Genomic DNA, 16,251 nt, shown 5'->3' with positions numbered 1-16,251 from the left:
AAGAGTACCATGGACCACGGCCGTATAACCCGGAAGAATTATCAACACCAGTTCCAATACTTGCAGGGGATTTTTGAAATCGTCAAGTGATCACTTTCTCATGAATACGCTCTTAGTTGATTACGTCCGCTCCTCCCATGTAATAGTGACAGCAACCGGTACATTCTGTTCATGTGTTGATGCCTGCTCAGATTTGCCTGGTTTGTACCAAGAAGTAGGGTGACTGTTGGGTGAACTGTTCTTCACTTGTCATCGATGGTTTTCATAAATGTCACTCCCTGTACCATTACCGTGCGATGCTTCTGTCTTATTTTCTACAACTGGTTACAGATTCTGCTTCGGCAACGCACGATCTCATTCGACGACTATACCATACTGACCGAAACCATGATTTGTTGAAGGAGTGAACTACAATCTGCAGGCAGCCATTATTATTTTCCATTCTCATTCACTCCACAAATGGGTTCCTTATGTACCATGTTTTAATTTGGCTGTTAATTACATCTACCATGAAGTCCCTTAAACCACCCCACTTCCTTGATGTTTGCTCATGGTCTCAACTTCCCTTGGCCAATCTGTGGTCAGTTGATGCCCTGCTCCCTGAGAAATGGACACGTGACCTAATTTAAGAGAACTGGAAACAAGTGTGACGAAATATTAGTATCACACACTAGAGGCAGGTGCGCCGTTACAGTCAGGGGCAAAATGAGTTAAAGGTGCCTGTTGGTGATAAGGTTTCATCTAAAACCTTTCTGCCGGGCGTGAAGATATGGCCCCAATTTCTCATAAATTGGCACTGTGCTTTGCAGCACCTTGTGAGGTAATCCAGGTTCTTAAGGCGGTCACCCAAATGGTTCGTAACATTGATATGGGAAGTTTTCTAGAGTACATATCTCCAAGGTCAAGTTATGGATCTAAATTCTCTGTTCCTCGTTTGACATAAATTAGCGGACGGGCGTTGTGGAGATTTTGATGGGGAATAATGAGCTGTGGCGCTTGATTCGATATATCACTAGTGGGCTGGCTCCCGATCCTTGCATGGCAAATTGTGTGGCTGATGGTATGAAGCAAGTCCCACAGATGACGCGAGTGGTATGTCGGCATCGAGTAAGTTCACAGAACGAGGAAGCGGAGCTGCGCTATGGAGCGCAGCAGCAGTTGCGAACTTCGAGATGGTGCCGCGAGTGGCGTGTGTGGAGTCAAGGAGAGGGACTGTGTTGTGCCCTGGTCGGTGAGGTTGCCTGCCTGTGTGGTGTTTGGACGCCGGTCGCACTACTGGGAGGAGCGAAGACCTTTAGCTGCTGATTTTCATCCAGCACCTCTCGGTGACCCATGTGACCAATTCCAGTTTCTGAATAATAATGGCATGTTTATATGTAAAGGACAACGTCCTGCGGTGCTTTAAATTTATAGTGAAACTTATGGACAAGAGTTCCAGCATTTTTTGAGGCGTAATTAGGCTCCACTTAAGACAGCTAATGTTCTGAAGCAGTGTGCTAACGAAAGTGTTATATAGTTGTGACTGTTAGAAAGATCGCTTTGCTCTAATTAGCCTAATATTCTGCCATGAGTTTGGTGGCTGTTATTGATGTTCCAGCAATAATATTCATTGCCTGACTTTTGGTTGAGTCCCCAGTTTTTTGCAGCTTCAATTAAAAGCTGTTGCTTATGTGAACAGGCAGTGTTTGTATAGAGTAATGTAGGAACGTTACTTTCACTTCCCTTAGGTGGAATTGATTTGTTCCCCCTTTGTAATTTTTCATCCTTGTATGTAACAATATGTTCATTTAGAGTTTTAGTGTGCCGTAGTTGAGTCCATCTGGGGGCCTGTGTGATGTGGGTAGTTAACAGGCGGCAGTTTAGGGCAGATCTCCGCTGCCATGGCCGGTCACGGATCTGGTGCTGCTCCCTTAGCGACTGATGCACTGAGGTGCCAGTGTTAGATAAGGCCGAGCCATCTCATGTCGGTCTGCTGGCAGTTGGAGGTAGGAACTGTGAAACAGTAAAACGTTTACTGTATGTGTCTTACTCTCTTATACACGTATGGCTGTATTCAGGTGGCTGCAAACGGTTAAATTCGGACTTTACTTCGCCCTGATCTCTTGGTGTGTAATGAATCATTTGTTGAGCGCCTTGGGGCGTTTGGTATTAAATATCTTAGACTTCGTGAGCACAGTGGTGCATGTTACTTAATTACAAGTGCTAAGAATACACTAAGCAGATTCAGAAGGCTGTAGGCTGCAGTAGGTACTGGGAGATGAAGCTTGCACAGGATAGAGTAGCATGGAGAGCTGCATCAAATCAGTCTCAGGACTTAAGACCACAACAACAACAACAACAATGGGAGGGTTATTATCATAGTGTAGTAAGTGCCAGGCGCGTATTTTTCAGAAATTGCAAATATTATTCAAATTGTTTTGAAAAGATAAATAGTTATTTACAGGTCGTTTAGTTAGCATTAGGCGCATACTTTTTTAAGTCTAAAATTCATTTATATTCTTATGAACATCAAAATTTTGGAGTATTGTGACGTGTATTAACTACAAACTGTTTACTGTGTAATCAGTACTTCTTTGTTGTATTTCATGCAGGAAGATATTTGCTGCATTGGTCCACACACTCACTGGTTAAACTCGTAAAAATAAATTATCGAGCAAACTGTAAATGATATTGCCGTTGCTGCGTGCTGCGCTAACCATCCCACTCCACAGCCTTGTATACTGAACTGTCCCTATGACCGCCCCCCCCCCCCCCCCACCCCGCCCCGCCCACAGGGGACAACACTCTTTGGTCAGTTCGTGCTTGGCTACCATGGGGCCTCAGTCTTTGCAGCATCTTTTGCCTTTTGTGCTGCATGTCTTTCCTCCTCCTATCCTTTTTGCGCTGCTTTGGAGGACCCGTCTGGGATATTTTTGGGAATGTGTTCTGAATTTTCAGTAGCCTGACATCAGAACAGGCCCCACAATATTTTTTTTTTCTTTCTTTCCACTTCGTACTCAATCTCCTATTATTCATCCGCTTCAACGCTCGAGGTTCCTCTTTATTTGTTTCTCCTCCATCCCTGGGTGCTCCTGAAAGCTAGCCCATGGATCCGCCACATAACAGGTGACTGGGTAACACGTAATTCCCAGCCGTGGGTAGACAGGTAGGGTCCGCATGCACTCCCTGGCACAGGACAGCCACAGGGAGAGATGACTGATTGCCTGAGCTATTACTTTCCCAAATTTCCAACTGGCCACTCTGTCAGGAGCTTGGGAGGTGTGACATGAGGTGTGAACGATCACCTAAAGTGGGTAAGCCAGCCCTCTGAGAGGGGCCCAAGTTGGAAGGAGTACGCCACTGCGTTTGAGACGCTGGCAATCACGGGGGATTTTCTCACAATGATCCAGTCACCATCTCAGTCTACATCTACTAAATGCAGATGGAATGAAGATAAACATTCCCAGACTCTCTCAGCTGCACGTCGGGTCCTTGTGGTCTCATATACCGAAGAAGGTCAGTCCTTTTCTACAGTTAATCCGTTCAGAGAGGTGCTGATGCCGTTACCGGCCCTGTGAAATCCTGCTCTCCCTTATGTAATGGCAATTTGCTTAGGAAGACTAATTGTGATACTCAAGCCCAACGACTGCTGGCAGCTTCGCTCCTTCATGACTAACCTGTTCATGTTGAGGCCCATCGAAAGCTGAATTTTTCGTGTGTCATTATTTACACATGGTTGCTCGACGATCTGACCGTCGTGAATGAAGTCCATCGGATAATGTAAAAGGTTGATGCAACCTTAGTGGCTAAATGCACTCTTTCTCTCACGTTCGATAGGATAGTGCTCCCATCAGTGATCAGAGCAGGCTATAAAGTCATCAAAGTCCAGCTGTACATTCCAAATTCGATACAATACTACCAGTGTCAAACTTACAACCACACTCGAAGGTCCTGTCGAAACAGAATCAAATGTGTTACTAGTGTTAGGGATGCTCATGAGGGCGATGGCCCACCTCCTTCTTCCCACTGTATCAACTGCAATGGCAACCACGCAGCATTATCCCAAGGATATCCCGTGTGTCTCGACGAGGGGACCGTCTGGGAGATCTGGGTAAAGAAAAGGTCCTTATATTGTCTCTCCCAGGCTGTTGGTTACTAGAAAGCCCTGCGTTTTACAATCTGGCACTTACACTACTGATCTTGCTACATCTCGCTCCACGAAAGACACAGCGACGCAGGCTTGAGACCTCAAATTCTGCCCAGAGTTGTAATACGCCCAGTGTCACGGTTGCATCCCCATCTCCTGCAGCTGTGCAAGAAGTAACTGTATCTCCACCTTTGGGGCGAAATCAACCGCTACACACCGGAAAGCTGGAAAGGACAGAAGGAAATCTCCCATGAACACTTATTCCATCCCTCTGGCCAACAAAAATGCGAGTCTTCCTCCGCCAACCGCAAAGGCTCCAAGAAATGATACAGAGGTAAATGGTCTCTTTTGCCGAATCAACGATCCTCTACAACGGTGTCGATGGTGCGCACCGCCTACCGTTTACCCGCCCTGGAATCCGCAGGACAACCCAGTTAGGATGCTGATGTCTTCGTAGATCTCATGGAACAGGATCCTCCAGGCTCTGAACCCTGTAGCAGTGAGTCTCGGAAGGCTGGCACTCGGCGATTGCAGAGGTGACAACGCTTCACTTTTTACCCTTCTCCGCTTTCCCTGTCGTGACTCTTCCCCAATGGAATGTTCACAGCATTAGATCCAACAAGTAGAAATTACGGCTGCTCTTGAAATCACGGCGTCCGCTTCTTTTCTGCCTCCGGAAAACAAAATTGCGTCCTCCCGACAGTTTTGACCTCTCGCATTCCTTTCCAGTTGGCTTACACCTTCCCCCGTGGACGGCATTCTGTCTCATCCTGGATGAGCAGCATTGCTTATCCAGGATTACATTTATAGTCAAACCGTCTCAACTGCTGTTGCAGTCCACATTTTCCTTCCTCATTTCAACTTTTCTCTTTGTAATGTCTACATCCCTCGATCATTAGGTGTTGATCCACGCCGATTTTGCAGCTATCGATATCCGTTTCGAGATGTTAACTTTTCGGCGCTTGTGTGTCGGTTGCGAGGCGGCTCTGCGGTGAGAGTGTCGACGGGCGAGCGAGAGAGGTTGTTTGAAGGTGGGTAGACGACGGTGCGATTGCCCGAGGAAGGGAGGTAACCCGGTCGGTGAAGAGGTGTTTTGAAAAGGCATTGTACAGGTGACAGTTTTAACGCTGCATTTGTATCGATCCATTGTCCGTTCGAAACTAGACTATAGGTGTATCGTCTATGCATCTGCACGTCTTTCCATCTTACACCTTCTGATTACACTCCACAATCGTGGAATCCGTTTGGCCTTTTACACTACCTTGGTTGAGAGTCTCTATGCTGAAGCTGCTAAACTACCTCTCTCCTACCGCCGTGACTTCTCCTCTGCAGATACGCATGCCGTTTGTGTGCCGTGCGTGGCCACCCATCCTGTGCCTCCTCCTTCGATGACTCCTTTGACTGCCAGTATGCAGCACGTCCCTCCTCTCTGCTACCTCCTGGAGTTCGCTCTCGGCTATTGCTCCAGCAATTTAACATCACACTACTTGCCACTTTCCCAATTGGAGTGAACCCTTCACCACATTGCCTTCGTACGACAGCCCGTGTTCACCATGGCTTAATTCACTTCATGAGGAAACAACTCCAGAATCGATGGATCGCTGTAAGTTTCTCAACAGTTGTACACAACATACAGATAGTACATATGTATACACTGATGGCTCTCGTACCGACCATGGTGTCGGGCGTGCCTTTGTCATTGGCACCGACGATTTTCGGAACACTACTCACTATTTACAGAAGCACTCTTCACCCTGTATCAGGCAACACAGTACATCAGGCGACACAGACTTTTCAGTTGTCTCATCTGCTCTGACTCCTTGTACCCTTCAGAGCTTCTGCGTGCTGCCCACAGTCCACCCTTTAGTGCAACGGGCCGAAGAAAGCTTCCACTTGCTCCCTCTTGAGGGAACCATCGTGATGTTTATGTGGGTTCCTGGTGCTTCGTCCGCAGCTCGTGGTCGTGCGGTAGCGTTCTCACTTCCCAAGCCCGTGTTCCCGGATTCGATTCCCGGCGGGGGCAGGGATTTACTCTGCCTCGTGATGACTGGGTGTTGTGTGATGTCCTTAGGTTAGTTAGGTTTAAGTAGTTCTAAGTTCTAGGGGACTGATGACCATAGATGTTAAGTCCCATAGTGCTCAGAGCCATTTGAACCATTTGGACCTGGTGCGTTGGTCTGACGGGAAATAAGGACGCTGACGCTGCTGCCAAGCCTGCAGTCCCCCTACCCCGCGCCGCTAGCTGTTCCATTCCTTCCGATGATATCCGTGTTGCCGTCTGTCAGCAATTGGTGTCACTTTGGCATCACCACCTTCATGGTAGCAAGCTCCGAGGAACAAAAAATATCCCAACGGGCTTGGCCGATGTCCTCTCGGCCCTCTCGCCGTGAGGAGATCATTTTAGCCAGATTCCGTATTGAACTCTGCCGTTTTAGCCATCGCCATTGGTTAAGTGGTGACCCCCCAACGCTTTGTGCTTGTTGTCATTAGCCTTTGTCAATTCGCCATTTCCTGACCAAATGCCCCCTTTTTTAAACACTTATGTTCTGATGTCTGTATGCCGTCTGAATTACCGGCCGTTCAACCGAGCGACGCGCGAGGTGGCGCCTGTTTATTACTTTCTATCCGTCGTAGCAGTATGGCGAAGGACATTTAATCTTTAGTTCGGAAACTCTATTGTATTGCGTATTTTATGGAACTTTCTCCAAGAGTAAGTCCTTCTTCTTAACTCTCTTTTCTCCAATCGAATGGGCTTAACGTGTAATCGTTTTTAACTCCTTTTTCGTATTTGTGTTCTAAGGATCTGACATGGTCGCATATGACCTTAGTTGTTTTTGCGCCCTAAAATGAAGCAAAACAAACTTATGACCGTCCTTTCATTTAGCAGTTGTGAAACATTGCCGGGTTCACTAGGCCATTATATATGTAATCATTTCTGTACGTCATTCTCGTATTCACAGTGCCAGATCTGCACATGGTGACCAAATTGGAACAAATTTTTTTCAATCAACATTGAATAACTGTTGAATTCGTGGTTTTTTGATTTTATCCTTACACAACTTATGATGTTACTGACTTTTTTCTATATAGCCCATTAAATACTGACACATTAATTGATAAACATGCGTATGCACTTCTGTTCTCCGCTGTTAGTCGAGTCTGTTGAGTAAACTCTAATCGGAATGTTACATTCAAATTTGGCGAAGTGCAATTACGGCGCTTATTACTGTCTTTCTGTTCTTTTGTGGTACCATACGTACCAGTATATCAGTACATAAATTACTATCTATCAGGGATGCCATATCAACACGTTGGGTTAATTTCATGAAACAGGTTTGTGGATGGTACTGAAGTGATAAGTGTGTACTGGGATATTTTTATGGTTTCTATTTGTGTTTAATTGGGAAATGCAAATGTTCGTGTGCTTCCCTGTAAAAGGAACTTGTAGTTCTATTGAGTGGTCATTTGTGAGTTGCTAGGTTACTAGTTCCCATAGAGAAATCCTTCGTCAGGTTAATGGCATTTTTGATGCTTTTGAATGTTATTAGGAGTGTGATATTTCGATCTTGTGGAATCAGAACTAACTTACTTATACATTAAAAAAACCTTTCTGAAGAATAATTTTTGGAACTGCACACTGCATTTAATGTTGGTGTTTGCTGTGCGGATACCTATATTGAAGTTCTGCGTGAAAAATCTTTTCTTCTGCTAATTATATGAACTATTGAAATGGAAAGGAAGTCCCATGCTTCTTTACAGAGCGACGGGACGATGGGGGAGACCCGCTCCGCTTTACTAGGCAAGGGGATGAATGATGATGATGAAGACGACACAACATCACCCAGTCATCTCGAGGCAGGAAAAATCCCTGACCCCGCCGGAAATCGAACCCGGGACCCCGTGCTCGGGAAACGAGGACACTACCGCGAGACCACGAGCTACTGAATGTGTATTATATGTTTATAATTGTACGGAATCTTAGTCTAAAACTTTGGACGATTATTGACTGTAGATATGTTTTTCCTGGTTGGTGGCCTTAGGTATCTGTAATGAAACTTGTTCTGCGTTTCTGTGGACTGTTGTAATAGGCAGTTTAATTAGAATGGAATACTATGAGTAACTTTGATTGCCAATTTCATCATTGTACTTTGCAGTGATGACAAGTCGTAGTTAGAATTGTGGACCAATCCCCATCCTTGAAACCTCTCGCCTTCCCACCACCCTCCCCTCACGATTATGTTAACTGTAATTTTGACGGAGTGGAGTGTATAATCATTTTCATATTTCTTAAGAATACTAAATACTTTGCAATCCATAGATCTGATGACTCTACTGGATTCATTTGCTTGGATAAAGTGTATACTGCACCTTGTAAATGTTGCCGCATGAGCAACTTAAAGCCGCAAGTCTGAATTGTTTCAGATTTCTAATACTAATTGTCTACTGCTTGTGTTTAATACTAACGCCTTTCTGAATTATTACGCTGCGCTTTAGTGCGCACTGGCAGTGAAACTGATGCTATGTTGTTGTGAGACATTGGGCTGGATTCAGCGCAATGTACTTTGTTACTTCAGTCCCCAAGTTACCCCTCATTAGAACTTTGTTTGCAAAATTTTTGCACTCCACAGGGGATAACATTCTCATGTTACAACAGACTGCATAGGACTAAAAGGAAGTGTTTTATCCAAACAGATTAATAGCACTTGAGGACGACAATCTTAGGCAATCATAACTGTCATAGACTAGTAGACAAGAAGTGAAAGACCAGGAAGATAGAATCAATGGAAGAAGGGAACAATCTGAGTTACATGATAGGCTAGAAACTGCTCCAAGACAGACTCTTGCGAGTCAGGTCAAGGAGCAAGTAGCTAGTCATACAACAATTATGGCAAATCATGAGGAGGGAGTAGAACTACTGAAAGTCGACAGAGAAAATAATGTTTGAGGAAACAGAAACGGCTGATGAAGTTGTTACCGTTGTAGCTCAACTGGCTACTTGCTATAAGCAGAGCTTGGATAGCCCAGTAATCTGTAATCCAGTGTTTGTGACTGAGCTCACAGTGTGTTGGGAGCACCTGCCGACCACAAGGCACATGTCAAACCAGTGTTGAGAGATGAATCCGAGGTAAGATTATTTTCATTAAATATACAACATGTTTATGTCACGTCTTTGTATGAAGCATTTTTCCGAACAAATGCTTCGAATGTGACCATTTCCATCCTCTACCTACCATTGCTCGCTTTACCCCCACCTCACCCTACCCTGAATAAAAGCAGTAACCTTAGTTGTCACATGCTTTGCGGAAGAAGAGACAGGACTGGAAAAAATCTACCTCCCTCACGATAGCGCACCTGGACAAGGAAATGCTTTGTCAGTGGTAAAACAAACATTTTTAACTATGAATAGTTGGAACTTCCATCCTGCCGTTTTGACACCTTATGAATTTTACCCGTTCCTACGTATAAAAAAATCTGTGAATGAAATTGTTTTAGAATGAAATGCGATATTATGCACACACAGAATCACACTTCGAAGATGAAAGCTAGCCGCTGAAAGGTATTGGACAACGTAAAATGTCTTAAAAAGAGCATTTACTAACCAGTTAGTTTCTTGTTTTAAATATACACGCTTAAAAAAAACAAGAAAAACAAAAAGAACATGATTATGAAGGAATTATCTGAATGAGACGTAAATACAGTAGTAGATGTGCTACACATGAACAGACTAATAAATGTTCACCATTTCAGAAAAACTGAATGATTTATTCAGGACATAGAGCATCACAAATTGAGCAGTAACCCGTTGGTCCACCTGTGGTCCTTACGCAAGCAGTTATTCTACATGGCACTGACTGACAGAGTAGTTGTATGTCATCCTGGTGGATATTGTGCCAGATTCTGTAGAAGTGGCGCACTGGGTAAGAAAAATCACCAGATGGCTAGAGTGTCCTGCCCAGATCGCTCCAGACGTTCTCAATTGGGGAGCGACACTGAGGCCTTGTTGGCCAAGACAGGATTTGACAAGCACGAAGGCAAGCAGTAGAAACTCTCACAGTGTTTACCGGGCGTTATCTTGCTGAAATGTAAGGCCAGGGTGGCTTGCCATGAAGGGCAACAAAACGGGGTGTAGAGTATCGTCAACCAACGGCTATGCTGTAAGGGTGCCATGAATTAGAAGTAAAGCAGTCCCCTTAGAAAAGAAATGACACTCGAGACAATCACTCCTGCTTGTCGGACCAAATGGCGAGCGACACTCAGGTTGGTATTCCACTGCTGTCATGGGCGTCTCCAGACACTTCTTCTGCCTGAAATGGCATTGATTGGTGAAGAATTGTCTTCAGTGAAGAGTCTCGGTGACCAGCGGAGACCTGTCTGAAGACGATCCAGGCCGTTGTGGGATACAAAGCTGACTGTTCAGATGGATGAGACAATTGCTCACACCTGTCACACATAATCGTAAAGAGGGAGGGACAATCCACTACACGGTCTTTTAAGACGTGTTTCGAAAGGAAGTAGAATTGACATCATTCATGTTGGCGGGCGGGACGGTTTTGTACTGATGTGTACATGAGGTTAAAATCAGGCCGGACAACAAGGGCTTATCACAGCGACATAGATTCCCCAACGTATGAAAAGTGGTTCAGGGAGAAACTGATAGCTAATCTACTTCCTCATAATGTCCTTGCTAGATATAACGCCCTTTATCGCAGTAAGCATCTGCCTCGTGCTACAACATCAAAGTCCACGAGGAGTGAAATGACGTCTTGGTTAACAGAAAAGGGAATTTCTTTAAAGAAGAATGTATTGGGGCCCTAGTTGCATTTATTGATAAAATGAACAAACCAGGGTACATCACTTATAAAACAGACAATATTTTAACCGAACATGGTCATATTGATGTACGAACACCTCCGTCTCACCCCTAATTGTATCCTACAGTGCAGATATGGGCAAGAGTCAAGGACGGTATTTCTGAACGTAATATGCCATTCAGAATGGAGACGTTATTAATCGGAAGTTCTGCACGGCGATGCTTGCGAAACAAAGCCACATAACGCCTCCAGCCCCAGTGGTCGTCCGCCGCTCTTGCCCTCCCTTGCAATGGAACTCCGGCGCAAAGGAATGTCCTGTGTTTGCAGGGAGTGCGCACCGACGTTCATGTATGGACGCTATGTTGTGTATTGCCCCGTTTATATGTTTTGTGGCCAGTAACTAAGATGCTCGTCTGGTTGTAACGCAAGACCTGGGTGAGTTAATGATGAAAATTCCGTCCGAAACTAATGAATAAATAAATCTTCCCGTGCAGTTTAAAGTGGCCCTCTAAATGATACTGCAATCAATAATTCTTGAATCGGTGCCTCGTTAATACTCACAGCCCACAACTAGTTGTCTGTGTCCCAAACTTCAGTCTTCTACGCCAGCTGCTGTCATTGTTACGCAGCTCTCGTCCGTTGCTGGGCAACGTTCTTCTGACCTGGTGAAACGAGCTGGTCTCGCCGCATTTAGAAGAAGCTTCGCTGTTATACATCGTAGAATTTTTGTCAACTTTTGGACACCGGATGCGTGCTGATGAAGGTAAAGGACATACTACTTCTGTGTTATAAATTATCTAAACTGTGTATCGTTCTTTTTACGCTACAACGCACGAATTATTGAAGGCTAATACGTACTTTCTTAGACGTGAAAATAAAAGCTCAGTGCGGTGCATAAACCTGTACAGAAAGCAAAAAATGACAAAACAATTGTTTAGTTGCACAAAAGAACGAAGATACGTTTCTGTGACATATGGCTAACATTCCTGGTCACTTGGTGTGCTTTCCTGTCTTGACAGTTGGAAACAGTTCCCCATCAACTACTTTTTCATCACTATTGTGTTTCGTTATCAAACGAACTTGACTGAAATTCTGTTAGATTATCTCCGCCTGTCTCTTATGTGACTTTTTTGGCGTTTGGTGGTTAACGTATCAGTCAGGCATAAAATGAAATACTCAAAGATGCCTCGAATAAAGACGTAAGTGAAACATATCGGTGTCGTGCGGAGTGGCTGCGCGGTTTGAGGCGTCCTGCCACGGGCTGCGCGGCCACTCCTGCCGGAGGTGCGAGCCCTCCCTCGGGCATACGTGTGTGTGATGTTGTTAGCATAAGTCAGTTTAAGTAGTGTGTAAGATGATCTCACACACATCTGAACATTTGAGACAGATCGGTCAAACACGGCGCATACGCGACTGCTACGGTCGCAGGTTCGAATCCTGCCTCGGGCATGGATGTGTGTGATCTCCTTAGGTTAGTTAGGTTTAAGTAGTTCTATGTTCTAGGGGACTTATGACCACAGATGTTGAATCCCATAGTGCTCAGAGCCATTTGAACCACGGCGCATAAGATTAGTCTAGTCTAACTGTATAGCTGTGAGTACTTGTGTGTGTGTTTCTTGTCTGTGCCGTTTCAAACTGATGTCTTATGGCCCTCTTCGTCGTTCATAAACAATTGCATTAGGTCTACAGCTTTGCTTTCGCCGTTTGCAGTAGATGGCAGTGGCGACAATCATTAGTGCAGGTGATAAGTCGTAACTGTCATAAAGTAATCTTAAGCATTTGTAAACATAACTCAGCCAAAATATTTGTCAATTTGTGATTACATTATAAAATTATTCTCCATTGAATATGTCAAATTACGAGCTCACTTCTCGTCGTTTGCAGAAAGATGGAATTTTCTGAATTAACATAAAGGAATCTGCGGTTGAGATTCATTAAATACTGGGCAAGATATATGTTGAGGTATCTGTTAGTGAGAGAACTTGCACAGAATGATTTAAGCGCTTTAAAAATGTTTGACGTCGATCCCGACATGGCGGTGGAAGAGAGAATATTTTCGAGGTGGCTGAAACTTACGGAAACAGTCACAGGGGACAATTATCGAAACCACTTGACTCCTTTGAGCCGAACACTGGAAGACAAATGGCTACAATACAGCGACAGAAACGAAACCGTGATTTTTCAGCATAACTTTTGTCGATCTTCTGTCGCAAAACCCGTCGAAACATACCTGGAAAGGTTGAAGTGGGAAGTCCTGCCCATTCTCCTTCATCGCCGGACATTGCTCCCTCTGACTAGCATGTTTCTCGAACAGTGGCACAAGACCTGGCTGACGAGCACTTCCGGCCCTATTACCAAGTGCAAAATTAGATCGATTCATGGATCTCCTCTAAAGACGCCCAGTTCTTCTGCCAAGCGGCTCGTACGTACCTGGAAGATGGGAGAAAGTAGCGATCCGCGGTGGCCAATACTTCCAATCGTAAATTTTTTGTAAGTTTTTCACAATAAAGTCTCTACCTTCGAGAAAAAACAGCGCTGGCAAAGTTGTAGACCTAAGAAGTAACATTCAGAAATCTACTCCTACATCTAACACCCTTTTTCTGTCTTACAGTGTTGATGTGCAAAATTATTATTATTATTGCCGTATGTTCAGTTAGTGGCCTACAAGAGGCGGATTTTGTAGTTTAATGTCATTAAGTGCTCAGTAGTAAATGCGCAAACGATTTGGAAATGTGACGAGGTTTGAAATATTAAATATCTCGTTGAGATATATTTTTGGTTACAGCTACATAATTTATTGAACAGCACATAGTTGACAGAGCTTGAAAGCTGTAAATATGTTCTAACAGCAGTACACAGCCAGGGGAGCGCTGAACTGTGTACATCGGCTCCTCGTGCTAAACAATTCGTTTGTAATGTTGCATACAGCTCAGAGCCAGCCCACACAAGTAAACGGCTTGGCTGTGAGCTGCTGTTCGTGCTAAACCGATTGCCATGGCAACAGCTCTCAAGCCCGACCAGTTACGGACAGTTCATGAAATTATAAGGCTGTATCTCAAAACATATATGTTTAACGCGTCCAACATTATACTGAAAATTGCTACAAGGAGGAAACGTCGTGGTGTACAAAGCAAAAATAAAATGGATATAAACCAACAACCAGTGGACGAAATAAATAGCTTTTAAGAAGATTATCATTGGCATGGAACCTGTTGCAACTAAAAGCTATTAAATAAGCTGCTACCATAATTGCATTTTGGACTTTATTTTGATGTAACATTATGTCTATTACCTTACAGTTATTCAGCAAGAGTAGAGTACTATCTATCTCGTATCGATTAATATCCAATTGCTTGGTATATCTTTAGTACTATAACATTTTTCGAAACTATGATCCGACATTGCAGTCCACTTCATTTTATGTTTCAGTCGGCCTGAGCTGCTGTCCTACACGTTACCATTCTCTCATTATTTGTAGGAAACTGACAATAGTGACGTTGCTTACAATCTACCGCTAGAAGCTTCCTATATTCCACTGGTAGAATTTATGAAACTTTTTCGCATAATGTGCTTTAAAAATGTGTTCCGCATTATTAGTGCAACATAAGTTTTAGAAATCACGTGGTGAATCTTATCATGCGTTCTTTATGCTAAGTTATTAATCGAACAATCATTGTGTATTATAGTACGGAAACAGATAGGCGTTATGGCAAGTGAGGCACAGAAGAATTGTGTGGTGTCACCGCCAGACACCACACTTGCTAGGTGGTAGCCTTTAAATCGGCCGCGGTCCGGTAGTATACATCGGACCCGCGTGTCGCCACTATCAGTGATTGCAGACCGAGGGCCGCCATACGGCAGGTCTAAAGAGACTTCCTAGCACTCGCCCCAGTTTTACAGCCGACTTTGCTAGCGATGGTTCACTGACAAAATACGCTCTCATTTGCCGAGACGATAGTTAGCATAGCCTTCAGCTACGTCATTTGCTACGACCTAGCAAGGCGCCATTATCATTTGTTGAAGGGAGGGATTGACTAGTTTCAAAATCTGTTCCCGTATACGAGCATCAGAAATGTTCTGTGCAATTGCATCACGTACCATAGTATCTGAATAAGGGAATCCACATTGACACTCAAAAGCACAATCCCTAGTAAGGCCTTGCAAGGTTGCAACCCATTCCCTATCAGTCTGACCTGCCGTACGTTTTGTACGACAGAAGGTATACCTTTTTGCAACTACATTGACTGATTCTTTAAAATATGCATCCAATGCAGACAAAATTTCGTCGTAGGACAGAGTTGCTACGTCGCGTCGGGGAAATAATTTCACTATCACACGGTACGTCTGGACGCCAACGGCGGAAATGAGAAAAGGCTGCCGCTCATTACCTTGAATTCTGTAGGCGGTGAGATGGAAACCAAATTGGCGTGACCACTCCGTCCAGCTTTCCAGTGCAGCATCAAAAGGGGGAAAAGTTGGTGCAATAGCGTGTTGTGGCTGCGGTAGCGGTGGAGCGGCGGCTGCCGCATCGTTTTGCACTGCACGTTGACCCTGGACGAGCTGTCAAAGGGCATCCAATAAGGCCTGCGTCTGCTGATTCTGCAAGCGATAAAATTCGGACAGTAAATCTGTAGGTCGTGGCGAAGCCATGACAGAAGTAAATCAGGGCAAAATAGTTACGAACGCAGAATTCTCGTCGCCAACTGTTGTGGACTGGCAAGACAACCAATCCACTATGACGGGAAGCCGAAAGGCACGCGTTTAAGCTCATGCAGGCTGGCGTGAGGTCTGGAACAGGACAAGGTATTAAGACTAGCAAAAAAGGTACGTAGCTTCTGGAATACATAACTTTAATCCATAATTGGTGAACATCGGTCTCACGGTACATACATCACAAGATAAATAGCAAATGATAATGGCGCCTTGCTAGGTCGTAGCAAATGACGTAGCTGAAGGCTATGCTAACTATCGTCTCGGCAAATGAGAGCGTATTTTGTCAGTGAACCATCGTTAGCAAAGTCGGCTGTACAACTGGTGCGAGTGCTAGGAAGTATCTGTAGACCTGCCGTATGGCGGCGCTCGGTCTGCAATCACTGATAGTGGCGACGTATACTACCGAACCGCGGCCGATTTAAAGACTACCACCTAGCAAGTGTGCTGTCTGGCAGTGACACCACAAATTGCATGTAGTTGTAACAGTATATTTAACTGGCAATCACGGGTTGAATGTATGTGAACGAATATAAAATGTTCCTAAGCTAACTATGGAGAGGCATGCTGAAAATGAAAAGAAAAATGCAAACGGGGATACTA

This window comes from Schistocerca serialis, unplaced genomic scaffold, assembly GCF_023864345.2.
Source record: "Schistocerca serialis cubense isolate TAMUIC-IGC-003099 unplaced genomic scaffold, iqSchSeri2.2 HiC_scaffold_1353, whole genome shotgun sequence".
Taxonomy (NCBI): Eukaryota; Metazoa; Arthropoda; class Insecta; order Orthoptera; family Acrididae; genus Schistocerca; species Schistocerca serialis.
Note: the sequence above shows the minus strand (reverse complement) of the source record.